Source organism: Ambystoma mexicanum, chromosome 9, assembly GCF_040938575.1.
Source record: "Ambystoma mexicanum isolate Mex_15411 chromosome 9, UKY_AmexF1_1, whole genome shotgun sequence".
Lineage (NCBI taxonomy): Eukaryota > Metazoa > Chordata > Amphibia > Caudata > Ambystomatidae > Ambystoma > Ambystoma mexicanum.
The window spans coordinates 825,628,833-825,648,929 of record NC_090931.1 but is presented as its reverse complement, the minus strand read 5'-3'; positions in this window follow the sequence as shown (position 1 = coordinate 825,648,929).

Below are 20,097 nucleotides of genomic sequence, written 5' to 3'. Positions count from 1 at the left end.
TGTTGGTATGCTGTCTTGTCTAGTATTTTGAGCAGGAATGGGACGGTGGTAATCGGTCTGTAGTTGTTCGGGATGGACGGGTAGAGGGAAGGTTTTTTGAGGAGAGGGAGGACCCAAGACTCTTTGAGGTTACTAGGGACTGTTCCTGAGGAGAATGAGGCATTGATGAGTCTGGTGATGAATGGCGAGAGGTCTCTTGCTGCATCTTTAATGATTTGTGGGGGGCAGAGGTCGCCTTTGCAGTTGGAGGGTTTAAGGCCAAGAATGATTTTTTCTACTTCAAGAGTAGAGACTTTGGAAAAGCTGAAGCGAGCAGTGTTGGGTGTGTGGTGTGAGGGTGGAGGGCTCGAGTGGGCGTTGATGGGGTTGGTGAGTTTGGTGAGGGAGTCTTTCTTGTTTTTAATTTTAGTTTGAAGGCCAGTGACTTTGTTGTTTAGTGCATTTTGGACGCTGGTGCACCATTGTTTGTTCTTAACGCAGGTATCTGGAATTATCACCGGTGTTTCCAATTCTTTCAGGATAGTAAATAATTCTTTGGTGCTGGAATTAGATTGTGAGATTCTCTGGTTATAGGATTCTTGTTTGGCCGCTATGATTTCCTTTTTATAGTTGGCCGTTATTTTGTTGAGCAGTAGCTTGTTATGGTCTGTCGGAGACTGTCTCCAGACTTGTTCCAGTTTACGTTTTTCCAATCGAAGGGTTTTAAGATGGCTGGAGAGCCATTGGTTGAGGTACTTTTTTGGTTTGCATTTTCTGAGTTTTAGTGGTGCAATGGCGTCTAAGGCTGTGCGCATGGTGTTGTTATAGCCTTCTACGAGGTCATAGGGGGAGTCAGGGAGTTGGTTGAGCGTAGGAAGAATGAGCGGGATCGTTTTTTCCACGGTAATGTTTTTTTTGCTTCTCGTGGGGATGGCTGTGGCTAGTGCCATGTTGGTTATGGGGCTTGAGGCCTCGAGTGAGAAGGAAAGGAGATGGTGGTCAGTCCATGATTGGGGAGAGTTGTTAGTGATCGATACGGCACAGTTGTAGTCTGATATCCAGTCAAGGGTTCTCCCTTTGTTATGAGTGGGGCTGGATACTTTTTGTGTGAAGCCTAGTTCAGACAAAGTGTTACTGATGAGGGTGGCCTGATTGTCTTTGGGGTCTTTGTAACCTAAGTTGAAGTCTCCTAAGAGGAGGCATTGTGAGGAGTTTTTTAGGTTGTCGGTGAGGATGGCACTGAGATCTTCCTCGAAGGATCCCAGGGGTCCAGGCGGTCTGTATAGTAGGTGAATGGATATTGTTTGGGAGTTGGCAGTGGATAGCTTGGCTGTAAGTGATTCACATGATGGGAGATGGGTAGCAGAGTTGAGTCTGATGTTAACGTGAGTCTTGGCAATGATGGCCAAACCTCTGCCTCTAGCTTCAGTTCTGTCCGCTCGGATGATGGTGTAATCGATGGGGATGGCTAGCGAAAGGGCTGGGCCTGCGGCTGCATGGAGCCAGGACTCTGTTATGGCTAAAAAGTCTAGATCTTCAGCTAGGATGAGATCAGCGATGTCTGTGGCATGGGCAATTATGGAGCAAGCGTTAATGAGGGCACCTTTTATAGGTGGGATAATGGTTTTGGGAGGGGTGGGGGTAGTTGCTGTGATGAGCGCTTTGTTGTTAGTTGTGGTGGTGTTGAGGGGTTTAAGTTTGGGTTTTTTCAGCGTAAGGTTAGCGCAGGTACTAATGGAAGTTCGGTTTGTAAGTTTGGATTGGGTGGAGTCCCTGGCTCGGGGCTCATGTAGTTTGGGAAGCCTGGATCGTAAACTGGTCAGCCTGTCCAAAAGGCATGACGGAGAGAGTAGGGTAAGCATGATTGTGGTGCTAGGCTCTGTGAGGGTGGGTGATGTGGTGCCTAGGCTGATCAAGTTGAGGGCTGAGTTGGGCAGGCATGCAGAGTTGATGAGGTGGAGAATGATTCTCAGCAGTATAGAATAAAAGCCCGGGAGGAACATTGTGTATGGTGGGTAAGATGCAGTGTGTGCATCTGGTGTGTGAGTAGATAGTATTAGCCACCTAGAGATGAGTTCTGGTGATAGGACAAATGTCGTGTGCCGGCATGGAGCAAGTAGTGGCAGCTAGTGTACCCTGTCTAGGGTCAAAAATCTAGCAGTGGGCACATAGAGGTAGTTAGTGCAGCCTGCCTGGAATAGCACTTAGTTCAAGTAGCGCATGGTTGCAGGTTAGCATCTGATTCAGGGTACAGGCATGCAAAGTGGCCCTTAGATTCAAAATAGCATACGTTCTACAATATGCCATATACTGAACCAATGTCAGCGTGGATATGGGCACCTCTAACCAAAAGGAGGCAAAAGATATACGAGGACAAGGAGAGAGCTGCCAGACTTTCCTCAACTCAAATGGCACAAGTGAGGAGGCCTGTACCATGGACCGGGATACCTGAGGATCCTCCAGCAGGAAAGAGCCATACAGATGCATTCAGGGATGTAGTAATAGCAAACTACATGAAAACCTTAAGAATCAAGAGGAGTATGCACGGAGATGACAACAAACTAAACGATTACCTGGACGACACAGCACATTTGGGAAACAACATTTGGTACCAGCACATGAAAGATGTTGGAAGACGACATTCAGAAGGGGAATACTTTGTCCGTGCACTCCTACCATACAGAATGGGGAAGTCCAAGATCTTCGTAGCTGTAGAAATTGATGTCCACACAGCACACTGTTTTTCGCACATAGCCATGTGCAAAACTAGAGGCCATTCATGGGTAGTGATGCCTCACTGAAATGAGCAACTGAAGCAACCAATCTAAATGAAGACGATTATGTCCAGGACATAAAGGCAAAAAACAATGGAAAGACGAAACAATTTGTGATCAGATATGAGAAGCCTGGAGTTAAAGGAGCAGAAATCAGAAGAGAAGTAAACCAGAAGCTAAACGTTCAAGGAAAAACTCAAGAAGAAGCTCGGAGATGGAAGAACAGAGGCCAAATGCAGATTTGGGGAACAGTGCTTTCACCAGACGGATGGGAGAAAGGAGTAGTGATATGCAGAGCATGGATGGTCTTCGGTCACTACGAGCCTGCAATCAACATAGTGCAAATTGGAAGCAAGCCTTTATGGCTAAAGCTTGCAAAACTGCTGACATCGGTCGAAGGCAGAGGAGGACCCCTGAAGATAGTGCCACTAGAAAACCCAAATTCTGCTTCAGGAATAATGGCACAAGAAAAATAGGAGAGAACCAGAACTGCGGATGAGTTTTTGATGCTCCAGGAATGGTGCACGGAACTGCAGTAATTAGGGATCATTATTGGGCATGTGGATCCAGAGCCTACATCAGACTGCCAAAAAACTGGGGAGGTATATGCACAATAGTGAACGTCCACATTCCAGCATTAGTGATCCCAAAAAATGACCTGAACATTGACAGTTTCCCGAAAGCAGATGCTCACCTGAGGAAAAGGAGATTTGTGGAACTGCTAACTCGGATGAAGAGAGAGAACTACTTTTCTGCCAAATCAGAAGAAGCCTTTAATGCAATCCCATATGAATATAGGCTGTTTAGCCTTATTTCATCAGTGTTCAAAACAATTTTCTTGCCAAGATTTCAAGTTGGAGCAAATACTAAATGGTTGCAGATAACCAGATGGGAGTTGCTGCAGACCATCAACACGACAATAAAAGGATTCAATGCGTTTAAGGAAGAGTTAAGAGCCATCTGACTGATGACTCTCCAGAACAGATATGTGCTTGACATGATAACAGCTATGGATGGAGGAGTTTGTGCAAAAATCTGAGAATCATGTTGCACATTTATACCTTCTCACGATGAGGAAAATGGAACATTAACAGAAGCCATAGTATCATGAATGTCAGGCCGACCTCTCGGTTCGTCGGAACCAAATTTGTCGTTTTGCAGAACCCACTCCTCCTCACCTGATTCTTCAGTAGACTCCTTGCGTCTTCGCCCCTTTTTTCTTGTTGATTTCTTTTTAGAGAAGAGATATGGTCTTCCGCGGTTAGAAGCCACCCTGTTCCCACTAGTAATCCAGGGAAGCAAGGGACCCCCTTACCGCAGGAGCCGTAGGAGAGGAAAAAAGCGTTAGCTAAAAAAAACCTCTTGTGAATCTCGATCCTGATAAGGAGCCAGGTAAACCAGACAAGCTGTTTCTCCAGAGGAGGTCTGGAATCGAGGGATAATAGAGACCGCGGGTTGGCTAGTTGGAAGGGAAACGGAAAAGAAAAAGACAGGTAAGTCCGGGGGAAGGATAACAAATATAGAAAAGGAGGGCAGAGTACCGGGAAGGAGCAAGGCAACAAAGGAGGGCAGGAAGGGACGATAACCGGCAAAAGACACCGGTCAGGAAGCAGGCAAGGAACTGGAGAGAGAGCACTAGCGAAACGGAGCGTGAAAGCTTCAGTTGCAAAGCGCCGGACAAAACAAAGAGGCGTGGTTAAGAGCAAAACCAGGAAGAGGTCGGAAAAAGACTAGAGCGTAGCAACAGGAAATGGGGAAAAATATGGAACAATCAATGGCGGCGGAGTTGCCATCGGTTTCTCAGACTCCAAGGGAATCTCGTTGCAGACGGCATGACAGTATGCCCCCTACCATGGGGCACCCCCCCTGGCTTGTCGGGGTGAAGTCTGTGAAACAACCGCACCAGACGAGGCGAATGGATGTGGGAAATAGGTTCCCAAGAATCATCCGAATGTGGGTAGCACTTTCAATGAACAAGATATTCTAGTCTGCCTCCCTTATATTTGGAGTCCTGGATGGCTGCCACTTCATATTCGTCTGGTGGTAAGTCTATGGGTTTTTGGCCGTTAGGTATTCTTCGTTTGTAGGGGTCTTCCCGATATACTTTCAAAAGAGAGGAATGAAAGACCGGATGAATACGTTTCATGTAGTTGGGCAACAGAAGCCGGTATGCCACCGGGTTTATCCTTTCCGAGATGACATAGGGACCCAGATAGCGCTGTGTTAGTTTGGAAGAATGCAACCAGCGCGGAAGGTACTTTGTAGATAACCAAACTTGGGTCCCTTTTTTCCAATGGGGAGAAGGAAGGCGCAGTGGATTGCTGGAGGTGCTATAGCGGATCTTGCTGGCTCGCAGACTAGTATATGCAGCCTTATGCGCCTCAGAAATATTGGCAAGCAAGGCATCCACGGAAGGTATATTCCCAGGAGGAAAGGGTCTGATAGGCAAGAAACGGGGATGAAAGCCCTAGGTACAAAAAAAAGGACTTAGTTTGGCGGCACTATGGGCGGAGTTGTTGTAAGCAAACTCGGCTGTAGGTAGAAGACCCACCAATCATCTTGCTGAGAATTGGTAAAACAACGAAGATACTGCTCTAACAGAGCGTTTAATCGTTCTGTCTGGCCATTTGTTTGCGGATGGAACCCTGAGGACATAGCTCTTTCAATACCAAGTCTCTTACAGAGCTCTTTCCAAAAGCGGGAGGTATACTGGGTGCCTCTATCAGATATAATCTTGTCTGGAATACCGTGTAACCGGAATATATCCTTGGAAAAGATAGAAGCCATTTCGGCTGCTGTTGGTAGTCCTGCCAAGGGAGAAAAATGTGCCATCTTAGAAAAACAGTCTACGGTCACCATGATGCAGGAGCAACCATCCGAAGGAGGTAAGTCGACTACGAAATCGGTGGAAATTACTCTCCATGGACTCCTAGGCCGTTCTTCTAGTTGTAGATATCCAACCGGTTTCTGAGTGCTGTATTTAGATCTGGAGCAGATGGGGCAGGTCGATACATACTTATCTACTAACTTTCCCATTCCTGACCACCAGAAATGACGTCTGAGTAGTTCCAGAGTGTTCTTAATTCCTCGATGTCCAGCTACTTGGTCATCGTGACACCATTTTAAAACCTGTAGACGGGTGGTGGAGTCTGGTAGAAAAAGACGTCCTTTGCAAAGATATACGCCATCCTGAAGGAGGAGATCCTCTGAAGCCCTTACCAAAGGGGGTTTATTGTCACGCCCCGATGTATTTTGAACACACCTCACAAAACACACTCTCCCCTGAAGACTTGCCAGCAAGGATTGGGACAAGGTCAACGACGCAGAGTTTTGCCATCTCAACACTGGTTTCCATTCAATCGATGGCAGTTGCCATGGAGACGCGCTACGAGCATTCTACAGCGTCTCTGTTGCCGGCAACTAAAAGCTCCTCCTCAACGTGCTCGATCACGTGACGGTTGACGGAGTCATGTGATCACCAGTCAGCGTTTAAAAGGGACGCGCTGACTACCTTCGACGCTTCACAGCTGATCCTGTTGGGCGTACTACGGATTTCGAACTAGTTGTGCTACTGGACCTCGGATTGAACTTTGGACTCTGATTTGGCTTTTTCCCTCTCGGTATAGTTGTTTTGGAACTTTGCCTCTACTGGATTTGACCATTGTTCTGTCCCTGGATTGCTATCGGATTATCCCTTGTCATGAACTATGTTCTTGGACCACTCTGATTGATCTACGTTCCTGTCTTCCACGTCAGGTGGTGATTTAATCCATCCCGTCATCCTTGCTGGCTGCTTCTGACACATTTCCTTTATTAAGTCCTGACCAACTTCGCAGGGTAAGCCTTGTTCCAGATTTATTATAATCACCTGCAAACTTGGGGTTCTTTGTTTTGACCTAATCACGTGTTTTCCTTACAGCGGTCATCAGGGGCACCTTCCGGCATCTACAGGCATTCCTTGTTGCGACTGACGAAGATCACCACCTGTGGCCTCAAAGATCGCTCGGTGCAGTAACTTTCCTATCTGCCCGAGTGGTACTTGGGGACAGAGGTTCCATCGGCTACACGACCAGCAAGTCTTGACAGACTGTGAAGCCTATTTTTTTTGGTCGTTCAGACGATGGAACCTACTGCCGGGGACCCTGTGGCTGCTTTAATGCAAGCTGTTGCATCCCTTAGAACCGAAGTAGCGGCTGCTACTACCGCGATACATCATCGTTTAGACAATATCCAAAGTACCCGCAACCCTCTACCGGCAAATGCTGAATTCGGGGATTTGGCAACACCCCCACCAGTTCCCACTATACCTGCTACCCCAGCTACTCCTGTGGTGTTACCTACACAGTTTCCATTGGCACCTCCAGAGAAATTTCAGGGTGATCTTAGAAAATATCGCACTTTCATTAATCAGTGCAAACTTCATTTTCTTTGCCGACCACTAGTGTTCCATGATTCCACTACAAAGGCAGCCTTTTTGTTATCCCATTTGACCGGGGTTGCAGCTACCTGGGCTAATCCTTTTCTTGAGAATAACCATCCAGCCCTTTATGATTTTGATCTTTTGGTCAGTGAATTGGCCAAAGTTTTTGACACCAGGTACAAAGCCCAGTCTCGGGATCTGGAGCTCTTGGAATTATCTCAGGGCAGACAAACCTTAATAGAATACATCACACGCTTTAATCAATTATCAGCTGAGACTTCATGGCCCGAAAATAAGAAAGCTGTAGTATTTTACAAAGGTTTGTGTAACACTATGAAGGACGCCCTTTCTGTAATACCTTCCCTTCCTGATGCTTATCCTGAACTAGTAGATTTAGTTCTTCAAGTAGACGCTCGAAAGACTGAACGTCGGGCGGAATCTGGCTTCTCAGGCAAATCCTTACCTTCTCCACCGGATAGTACAAGTGAACCCATGCAAATAGGTGGTCTACGAAGTCCCATCACTCAGACCGAAAGAGAGCGTCGGAGAACCGACAATGCATGCTTCTACTGTGGACTCAGTGGTCATTTTGTCAAAGAATGCCCAAGACGCCCAAAAAACAAATCCTCGGGTTTTCAGAAAGCTCGTCCTTGAATATGGGGGTCAAGACGAGCTTGATTCATAACCCCAGAGTTCCTACTTTTGGCCCAATAAGACCAGTGGTCGTTCAGGCAGTTCTTCAGCCTGATAGGGACTGTTCACACACAGTACATATAGTAATTGATTCAGGGGCCACTGGTTGTTTTATTGATATACCTTTGGCCAAAACATTGAACCTTCCTTTAATAACCAAGGCACATCCCGAACCAGTTCAAACAGTGGACGGTTCCTCTCTCGCTTCTGGTCCAATTAAACAACAAACTGCCCAGATGGACGTAGTAATTCAGGGAAACCATAAAGAACAATTGTCTTTTGATTTGATATCCACACCACAGTTTGGAATAATCCTAGGTCTTCCCTGGTTGAAAAAACATAATCCCCTCATAGACTGGGGTACAGGACAAGTTTCGTTTGAATCGGATATTTGCCAACATTTTTGTCTATCGGAAGGTGAAGCAAACAATCCTGCAAGAGCACTTGGGGCCCTACATTTAGCTCCTGATGAGGAGAACGGTACATTTGAAACAGCTCATACAGTGGGCGCCACATTGTCAGGGGTACCCCCAGAATATCATGACTTTCATTCAGTATTTGATAAAACATCAGCGGAGATACTGCCTCCTCACAGACCGTATGATTGTTCTATTGAACTAATCGATGGGGCATCGCTCCCCAAGGGACGCATTTATTCATTATCACCATCTGAAGAAACGTCCCTTAAAGAATATATACATCATGCACTACAGTTAGGACATATCAGGCCTTCCTCATCACCCGTTGCCAGTCCCATTTTCTTTGTTCCTAAAAAAGAAGGCGATATCCGTCCCTGTATAGACTATAGACGCCTGAATGCAATCACCATTAAGAATCGTTATCCTATTCCACTCATCTCTACCTTGTTGGACAAATTAACCAAGGCCTCCATCTATACCAAGTTGGACCTCAGGGGAGCATATAATTTGGTTCGTATGCGACCAGGAGATGAGTGGAAGACTGCATTCTGTTCTCGCCAAGGACTATATGAATACTTGGTGATGCCTTTCGGCCTTTGTAATGCCCCAGCCATTTTCCAACGACTGGTAAATGATATATTCAGTGATATTCTGGATGTTTATGTCGTAGCGTATTTGGACGACATATTGATATTCTCTCAAACATTAGCTGAACATGTCATTCATGTTAGAGAAGTACTCACAAGACTTAAGAAGAATTCCCTTTACGCTAAACCCGAGAAATGTCTGTTTCATACAGCCGAAGTCGAGTTTCTGGGTTTCCATATTTCACCGGGGGGATTAACAATGAATCAATCCAAAGTTCGAGCCATCACAAATTGGCCAGTACCTGTTAATCTGAAACAACTGCAATCTTTCCTAGGGTTCGCAAACTTTTATCGAAGATTCATTGCGAATTTTTCCTCCATGGTCGCACCATTAACTGCACTGACCAGTCCGTCAGTACCGTTTCTCTGGACTGATGCACATCAAACAGCTTTTGACTCCCTTAAAACCTCGTTCACCACGGCCCCAGTTCTGCAGCACCCAGACCCAGAGCTTCCGTATATAGTAGAAGCAGATGCTTCTTCCTTTGCTTTAGGGGCCGTTCTATCCCAGCCTTGTCCTACTACCGGAGCATTACACCCGGTGGCCTATCATTCCAGGAAGTTCACACCTACTGAAATTCATTATACGGTCACTGAAAAGGAACTATTGGCCATTAGAGACGCATTGTTGGTATGGAGACACCATCTCTTGGGAGCAAGACATCAGGCTGTCGTCTACACAGACCATAAAAATTTACAAGATCTAGCATCCCTGAAATGTGTCAATAGTAGGCAAGTTCGTTGGCACCTCTTTTTTTCTGCATACGATTTCATCGTCAAACACAGACCTGGTTTGTCTCATGGTAAAGCTGATTCTTTCGTCCCGTTCACCTGGGGGAATACCTCTCCCTTCATATCCTGATACTCTGCTAGGGAAAGGCCATATTGTTTGTACCTGTACTCCATCTCCTCCTATGTTAAAGGACATACGCCAATGGGTTATACAACATCCTCAAGTATTGGATGATTGGGATACCGTTATGCAGGATGGATTGCCTTTCGTTCAAGGAAAATTGTTTCTCCCTACCAGTGACTCTCGTAACCAAGCCTTAGAATGGTCACACAATGCTCCAATCAATGGTCATCCAGGTCAGCGACGTACTCTAGACTTGTTGAAACGCTGGTGTTGGTGGCCATCGATGCGACGAGATGTGGAGACATACGTCAACACCTGTTCTATATGTGCACAATGCAAGACCCGGAAAGGTCGTCCATTAGGGTTGTTACATCCTTTGCCCATACCCCCGAAACCATGGCATACTGTATCCATGGACCTAATAACTGATCTACCGCGAGTACGAGGCTATGACACAATTTGGGTGGTTGTTGATTCATATACTAAAATGGCCCGTTTCCTACCATGTAAAGGCATTCCTACTGCTCCCTCATTAGCCCGTATGTTTTTTTAATCAGTTTTTTGTCTGTTCGGGTTACCGAATGTCATTGTATCAGACAGGGGATCCCAATTCACCTCACGCTTCTGGTTGGCCCTTACCAAACTGCTAGGTATAGATGCTCGTTTTTCATCGGCATATCATCCCGAAAGCGATGGGCAAACTGAGAGAGTTAACCAGGTCCTGGAGCAGTTTTTGAGGTGTCTAACTTTGCAATTCCAGAACACCTGGTTAGACTCTCTTCACTTTGCAGAATTTGCCTACAACAACGCCCTGCATTCGGCCACTGGTTTTTCTCCGTTTTTTTCACTCTATGGCCAACATCCTCGTACTTTGCCCTTTCCTGACTTGAATCCTGTCAATGTCCCTGTATCAAGTATCATTACCCCTGCGGCAAATGATTGTGTCAGAGATCTTGCATCCGTTCATGCACAAACCCTTGTCCATCTCCAAGAGGCCCAGGCGTCTATGAGTGCTGCCGCTAACAAAAAAAAGAAAAGAGGCCCCGTCATATAAACCAGGCGAACGGGTTTGGTTGTCTACACGGCATCTCCACATACCGGGGTGTCGTAAACTGCTGCCCCGTTTCGTCGGCCCGTATAAAGTTTCTAAAGTTCTGAACCCGGTGGTCTATAGACTAGCCGTCCCCACTTCTTGGAAGTTACACCCCGTTTTTCACACTTCTCTCCTTAAACCTTGTACTGTTGATACACGCATTTCTTCTGCCCCTGGCCCTGTTACTGTGGTTTCTCGGGAGGATTATGAAGTGAGCTCTATTCTGGGATCCCGGATAGTCAGGGGAAAGTTACAGTATTTGGTAGACTGGTTGGGTTACGGTCCTGAGGAGAGGTCCTGGGTCCCGTCCTCTGATGTCCATGCCCCGTTATTGGTGTCTAGGTTCCATCGGGAAAACCCTTCCAGCCCACGGGGTCGTGGGCCTTTGAGGGGGGGCTCTGTCACGCCCCGATGTATTTTGAACACACCTCACAAAACACACTCTCCCCTGAAGACTTGCCAGCAAGGATTGGGACAAGGTCAACGACGCAGAGTTTTGCCATCTCAACACTGGTTTCCATTCAATCGATGGCAGTTGCCATGGAGACGCGCTACGAGCATTCTACAGCGTCTCCGTTGCCGGCAACTAAAAGCTCCTCCTCAACGTGCTCGATCACGTGACGGTTGACGGAGTCATGTGATCACCAGTCAGCGTTTAAAAGGGACGCGCTGACTATCTTCGACGCTTCACAGCTGATCCTGTTGGGCGTACTACGGATTTCGAACTAGTTGTGCTACTGGACCTCGGATTGAACTTTGGACTCTGATTTGGCTTTTTCCCTCTCGGTATAGTTGTTTTGGAACTTTGCCTCTACTGGATTTGACCATTGTTCTGTCCCTGGATTGCTATCGGATTATCCCTTGTCATGAACTATGTTCTTGGACCACTCTGATTGATCTACGTTCCTGTCTTCCACGTCAGGTGGTGATTTAATCCATCCCGTCATCCTTGCTGGCTGCTTCTGACACATTTCCTTTATTAAGTCCTGACCAACTTCGCAGGGTAAGCCTTGTTCCAGATTTATTATAATCACCTGCAAACTTGGGGTTCTTTGTTTTGACCTAATCACGTGTTTTCCTTACAGCGGTCATCAGGGGCACCTTCCGGCATCTACAGGCATTCCTTGTTGCGACTGACGAAGATCACCACCTGTGGCCTCAAAGATCGCTCGGTGCAGTAACTTTCCTATCTGCCCGAGTGGTACTTGGGGACAGAGGTTCCATCGGCTACACGACCAGCAAGTCTTGACATTTATCCAGGTTGGCAGTGGCCATGCGTACCCCTTCTAGAAAGGCATTAACCGTACATATCACCCTTTTCTGGGGCAACATGAGGTTTAGATGTTGATCTGGTAAACATTCGGCAGAGGGTTTTCTGGATAATGCGTCGGCAAGCACATTTTGGGTTCCGGGTAAAAAAGTAAGGACGAAGTCATATTGGGAAAAAAAATGGGCCCATCGGGCTTGTCGTGAATTTATACACTCCATACTTTGTATGACCTTTAGATTTTTATGGTCCGTGCGCAGTTCGAAGGGAAAAACAGCCCCTTGTAAGAGATGTCGCCACTCTTCACATGCCACTTTCATCGCGAGTAGCTCCTTCTCTATCACAGAGTAATTCCGTTGGCTAGGGGTTAGAGTCTTTGACACATAGGCTACTGGAAATTCAATGCCATCATGTTCTTGTAGCAATGCTGCTCCCAAAGCTGCGGACGAGGCGTCAGTTTCTATTATGAACGGGAGGTCTTGATCCGGTTGACGTAGAACTGGAGCCGAACAAAAAGCAGTTTTAAGTCGGAGAAAGGCGTCCTCTGCTTCATCGGACCAAAGAAAGGGAGAAGTAGACTTCTTCAACAAACAGGTAATGGGCAATACCTTATCGGAGAATTCAGAAATGAACTTGCGATAGAAATTAGCTAGTCCGAGGAATCTTTGGATTTCTTTTACCGAAGTCGGACTTGGCCACTGTAAGACGGCTTCTACCTTACGAGGGTCCATCTGAATCCCCTCGGCAGACAAAATAAACCCAAGATACGGAACCTCAGCTACCTGGAATACACACTTGTCTGGATTAGCCTTTAAATGGGCTTCCTTAAGTCTTTGGACGACTTGATGAAGATGTTGCGCATGTAATTCAGGGGATTTGGAAAACACTAGAATGTCGTCCAAGTAGATGATGGTACAGTTATACAACAAGTCAGAAAAGGTGCGGTCCATAAACCGCTGGAAAACCGATGGGGCGTTGACCAGAACAAATGGCATCACCCTATACTCAAAATGACCGAAGGGGGTCCTAAAGGCAGTCTTCCATTCATCGCCGGACCGAATGCGAAGCAAATGGTAGGCTCTACGAAGGTCGATCTTGGAGAACACAGTGGCACCTTGTACGGCTTCTAATATATCCTTAATCAAAGGCATCGGGTACCGATCTCTAATGGTGATTCTGTTCAGTCCTCAGTAGTCGATGCAAGGTCTTAGTTCCACCGAATCTTTTTTGGGCACAAAAAACAAAGATGCCCCAGCAGGAGAACGTGATGGTTGAATGAGACCATTTTGGAGATTGGAGTCAAGGTATTTCTTGAGGACTTCTTTTTCCCTCAGAGAAAGGGAGAACATTCGCCCAAACGGGACTAGGGCCTCTGGGACCAGGTCGATACCGCAATCCTCTGGTCTATGTGGAGGTAATTCTTGGACTTCTTGGTCTTGGAAGACTTCACTAAACTTTGCCAGGTCGATGGGAATGGTATGTATTCCCACGGTATCAGTTGTTGGACAGAATTCGGACATGACTTGGACGGTGGCATGTTTAGTCTCTGGAAGACATTTCTTCAGACAATGATCAGAAGAAAAAGACATCTGATTGGTTCTCCAGTTTATGGTAGGGTTGTGTTTGCGCAACCATGATACCCCGAGTATGACCGGGAAATGGGCAGCTCTTATTAGGTCAAACTGGATAGTCTCTGTATGCTGAAGCAGCTTCATCGTCATGGGCGGAGTGGTATGCGTAATCAGACCAGAACTTAAGGGCTTGCCATCAACTCCTTCCACCTTCTGGTCTTCATCTTTCTCTAGTCGTCCTATGCCGGATTGGTTAGCCCACATGATGTCCATGAAACATCCTGCTGCTCCGCAGTCCAGTAAAGCCAGGACTTCATAAGATCTTTGATGAAGGGTGAGCTGTACTGCCAGAACCATAAGACGGGTGTCTTCTGTGGATGAGATGGATGTTATGGACATTGAGACGTAGGGACCTGGGAATCCCCCTCGGTAACTTGTCCCCACTAGTTCCGAGGTGGGGCGTTTCCCGACCGTTGTGGAGGTACTTCTGGACAGTCGCGTAACAGGTGTTGCTTAGAACCACAATACAGGCACAAATTATTGTCCTTCCTTCTCCTTCGTTCCTCAGACGAAAGGGGCCCTCGGGTAGTACCTATCTGCATGGGTTCATCCTTGGTCTGATGGGTGGAGGAGGTAGTGGGTAGACAAGGCTCGGAGAGTATAGGCGTGAATCGACCTCTTCGTCTTTCTGTACGCCTCTCGGAAAGGCGGAAATCCAATTGGAGAACGGTAGACCATAGTTCCGACAAGGTTGCAGGTCTGGGCATACGTGCCAATTCATCCTTTAGTTCTTCTCTAAGGCCTCGACGGAAAACGGTGTATTGAGCCGCCTCTTGCCACCCGGATTCGGCGGCAACCCTCTTAAAACGGGAAATGTAGGATAGTAAATCCGAGCTACCCTGACGGATGTCAAGCAACTGCTCACTGGCAATCAGGGCTGTTTCTTGTCTCTCAAAGGCTTCCTTGAATTGTGCCGTAAAACCACTATAGTCTTGCAGCAGTGGGCTAGCACTGGTTACTAATGGGGTGGCCCATGCCAGTGCGTTTCCAGTAAGATTGGATATGAGAAACCCTATGCGGGCATTATCGGAGGCATAAGTCTGGGGTCTGAAAGTAAAATGTATTATACATGCCTCCATGAACTCTTTAAATTTCTGTGGGGAGCCGTCATATTTACCCGTTGCCAGGGGCATAGGGGGTAATTCTGCACGAGCTCTTTCTTGATTATCAATACGTTGCTTCAGGGCCGTGTTCTCTACCTTGACAGTTTGCAATTCCTGTGTGAGGTTATGTACCGCAGCAAGCAACTCCTGTATCTGTTCAGCCGTAGCCATGGTTGGTTCATTTAGGCTTTGCAATCTATCATGAATGTCAGGCCGACCTCTCGGTTCGTCGGAACCAAATTCGTCGTTTTGCAGAACCCACTCCTCCTCACCTGATTCTTCAGTAGACTCCTCGCGTCTTCGCCCCTTTTTTCTTGTTGATTTCTTTTTAGAGAAGAGATATGGTCTTCCGCGGTTAGAAGCCACCCTGTTCCCACTAGTAAACCAGGGAAGCAAGGGACCCCATTACCGCAGGAGCCGTAGGAGAGGAAAAAAGCGTTAGCTAAAAAAAACCTCTCGTGAATCTCGATCCTGATAAGGAGCCAGGCAAACCAGACAAGCTGTTTCTCCAGAGGAGGTCCAGAATCGAGGGATAATAGAGACCGCGGGTTGGCTAGTTGGAAGGGAAACGGAAAAGAAAAAGACAGGTAAGTCCAGGGGAAGGATAACAAATATAGAAAAGGAGGGCAGAGTACCGGGAAGGAGCAAGGCAACAAAGGAGGGCAGGAAGGGACGATAACCGGCAAAAGACACCGGTCAGGAAGCAGGCAAGGAACTGGAGAGAGCGCACTAGCGAAACGGAGCGTGAAAGCTTCAGTTGCAAAGCGCCGGACAAAACAAAGAGGCGTGGTTAAGAGCAAAACCAGGAAGAGGTCGGAAAAAGACTAGAGCGTAGCAACAGGAAATGGGGAAAAATATGGAACAATCAATGGCGGCGGAGTTGCCATCGGTTTCTCAGACTCCAAGGGAATCTCGTTGCAGACGGCATGACACATAGGTATGCTGACAAAACTGCAGAACCAGATGATTGACAAAACTGACGAAGTGGATGATGACAGCTGGTTTGAATCACTATTCTCATGGGTCCCACAATGGATGGTAGATGCATTCAAGTTCCTGGGAGTCCTGCTAGTAATGATATTACTAGGCTTCTGTGTCATTAAGATAATAATTTCCCAATGCCAGAAAACTGTGAAGAAAGCCATAGGGATGAAGATCATGGTTGACGTCAAGCCAGGATGGAAGCCCAAAGACCTGACTGATGAGGAAATAAGACACTTTGAGAAGGCTAGCATTCACGCACCAGAGGGAACAAAGTTTCTCTACCCCAGGAAGCATCGAAACTATGTGGGAAGATGGGTTTAATGTAGCCCAAATGGACAATATCAACTAATGAAATGGAATAAAGACGAACATATAAGGACCGCAGGAAGCCTGAAAGGAGTAATAAAGATATGGACTCCAAACAGACACTTCTTCAAACCATCATGTATAGATCCAGAAGATGAAGAAGGAATGAACCCAGGCGATGGATTGAAGATGAATATAGAAGAACCAAGTAAGATGAATCCAAAGACGGAAGTGAAAGTGGTCGATGAATCGCCCAGAGGGGGGAGTGTAGAGGAGGTTCCAAGTAAAGCCTGCACTCCAATCATCCATTTTGAAGTACCAGGAACGTTCACACCGAGATTTGTGACGTATGATGAACAAATAAACCAGCAGAGAGCCACAGTAGGGCTCTGCCCCATGCCTATCGGAAGAACAGCACCTAGTGAAGTACAAATACCAAGAAAACCATGGACAGTAAGCTATCCATTGAGTAAACCCTACCAACAAATGAGACAAAATGAAGATTGCCTAAGTACAGTCCTGGAAGAAACCAAAAAGGTCTTAATGGAAGACGAATGGTGACGTCACAAGAACCCGGACTGACTCACAGATAGAAGAAATGACGACCCGAGAATGACACAAAGAGACGAAACACCATGAATAAGGATATTGTGAACTTAAGTGAAAGGACGATGTCAAAATGCAAAGAAGTTTAAGCTGTAAGCAAGATGAAGCTAGTGACCCAGTTTACACATGTAAATCAGCTTGGAACTGCAAGAAAGCCAAGAAAACAGTGGGGCGTGCTATGCTTAGTAGAAGAATAGTGCGGCAAGTGCCATTATACATAATGTACCTCAAAATAAAGCACAGTATTATAAGTGTATTTCTACTTTGCACAAGAAGCAGAATCAACCCAGGTTACTAAAGGCCAAACGAGAACAGATTCATCTTTAGCAAAACGAGAAGAGATGGCTGAATCGAAACTCAGCAGAGGCGACTCATGCCAGGAAAGTCAAGGTCATACAAATAAAAGAAGTGAACAGTAGCTACATCTAATTGAAACTAAGCACAGAACATCCTGCCACTGAAAGGCCGAGATAAGAAGATATAGGCAGGTGGCGGGCTAAATAAGAATCAAATACACAAATTGAGAGAAAAGAGACAAATTCACGGTGTGGGAATCATGTGACCAGCCGAGAAAGAAGAAGTGAGGTTCACACCTACGCTTGGAACCAGACCAGGAGGAAATATCAGAACTTTTCCAGACAGAAGAAGCAGTCTCGAGGCCAACCACAGTGAACTAATTGACACATGGACACTAAAGTTATGATTGATTGTAACTTTAATCGGAGGAAAGCCGGGTAACTAAGGGGCACCCCGGACCTGGCCGACAATTCTGCGTGCTGCTAAGAAAAATGGAAAAGTATGCATGGGGTTGGTACCAACCCAATCACAGTGGACCAAATAATCTAGGGTCTTATAGTTAGTAGAACCAATGAGACATCGTACTTTTAGGGATGTCTACAGTAGTCATTTTTGAAGGAAGGGCTTAGATGCCCACCTGACTGAATTTACCCAATCTCCTTACTCCGTTACCATATACAGATATAGTACCTATAGTACAGTTACCTTTTTCTAACCAATAGGATTGCATGTTAATTTTTGAGTGTTACCCGTCAATGATGGTGAGTTTTGAGTACAAATGTTACAACTTGTATGAAGTTCGTTGGAGTATGAAGCGAGAAGGACGATTGCATCACTGCTGATATTCATAACTCCCTGTTTCCTGTACTTGTCATTAAATGGACTCCCTTTGCCAAACCATGAGTTGTCCTTATTGATTGGTGTTGGAGTAATGAATCTGCACTCCCATTCATCTCAAGGGTGCAGCTATCTCGTCTTAAAGTACTTCTGAGCAAGCCTCGGCTCTATGGGCCGGCCGGGGGTCTCAGAGTACATTATGAACTCTCCCTCCCTAAGGAACGCTCTAAATTAGGCTCTTAGGATGCCCACTTTTCATGTGCAATGGCGTGTTAGAACACGTCGGTTTTCTGTGCAATTCACACATCAGTGATTGGTTGACAATTCTTAAGTTCACATCCAAAAAAGTTATGAAAGAGTAGCTGTGGGTTTCCGGGAGCCTGAGATTATTCCCATTCTGATTTAGTAGTTTCACTAAATCCAACCAGCCTTGTTCCGTTCCTTTCCAAATTATAAATAAATCATCTATGTATCTAAGCCATGTGACAACATTCTCCATTCTTTCTTGATTTTGTTCCGACCACACCTCTGTTGCTTCCCAGGCGCCTATGGTTAAATTTGCATAGGATGGGGCGAATGTTGTGCCCATAGCAGTGCCCTGTACTTGCCTAAAGTATTCCTCATTGAAAATAAACATGTTGTTGGTTAGACAGATATATACATACATTTTATTCATTTTTTACTCTTGCAGCCAACATACTTCCTTCATTTGGGGGGGTTAGTGGATTGTGTACCACACTTCAAAAAGTTGAGAAAGTTAGGAATTAGACATTTTCCAATTCAAGAATAAAACTGGAAACAAGAATATCATCCAGGTGATTATACATTATGAAATATGACAGATTACTGTTGAACTTGAGAAATAAATAACTATTAGCTGATTATATTTTCGTACAACATTTTCTTCTAGATATAATCAATTATGAAGACAGATATTGAACTAAAGAGCTCCTAATGAAGGGAACATACTCCCGAAATGCGTTGAGCAAACCTCTAGGATATAACATGAGGAATTTATCAATATAATTTGTGGTGAATTCTTGAGAAATTGTTGCTGTTACACTACTTTTTCTGAAAACTGTGTTGTTGATCAGAGAACTAGTCTTGTGTATAAATATATAGAATAGTTATACATGAATATTGTGGCATATAATGTAATCGGAATTTACAATTGGGAAACTTTTTTTCTTCACAAGAACAGTAAAATATGATTGTTTTACCGATAAATGTGTAGATTTATTCTTTTTTATAGTTATTTAACACAAACCGGGTGTGCAAGGGACGGGAGAGCTCCACAGGTGTGTGGACATCTGTTGTTGTTCATTTTGAATACCAACTAGTGTCAGGGTTGGTTAATCTCCCTTGCACTCCCCTATTCTTGATAAAATAGATGTAAATCCTAACAAAAATTAGGAGTGCTCCTAGCCACCAGGCGAATATTACAGTTGTCAGTCTACCTTTGCTTGTTTTTCTACTTCTGCAGGACTGTACATCGGAATGCCATTATTATAATTCTTGTCTTGTATAACAGAACGTAAAATGTCCTCTCTGCCTCATCTACCTTCAAACAGTTCTTCTCCTACATTCCACCTTGCCTAACCACATTCTTTTTCTTGTCCTCTTCCAGTTAGCCTTTACTTTCCCCCTTATTCTCGACTTGCCAAGCCTTCCTCACCTTTCTCCCTTCACCCCACCCTTCCCCCTCATACAGCTGCCAAGTGCCCCTATGCCGCATGTTATACATCAGAGAAGGCTTTCCAGCTAATAGCAGTTTTCATTCTTGTAGTTGTAGTTTCATTTTCCATTCTGAAATATAGGCTTTTCAAAAACTATAGGTCTACATGTGCCAGAATGCAAAGTTCTTGCTGTTGGCTAAAATGTCCAGGCCTGGGGAGCTGTCACAAAAACGATATGGTACCACTAAGAAGCTAGTCGCATTCTTTTTTCTTGAGCCCTTCCTTTCTGTAGTATTATTCTGCAATGTCTTCCTCTCTACTGTCTCTTATCCCTTCTCCTGACAACCTACGCTCCTTTGATCCTCCACCAAGCTGCACTCTTTTCTCATTCTCTACCCATGAGCTCAACCCTTTGTTCACTTTCTCTTTGCTGCTGCTTTTTTCTCCACCACAAATTCCCTCCTTCCATTTCCCCATCCACTCAACATCCTTTTTGTCCATTTTTCTGC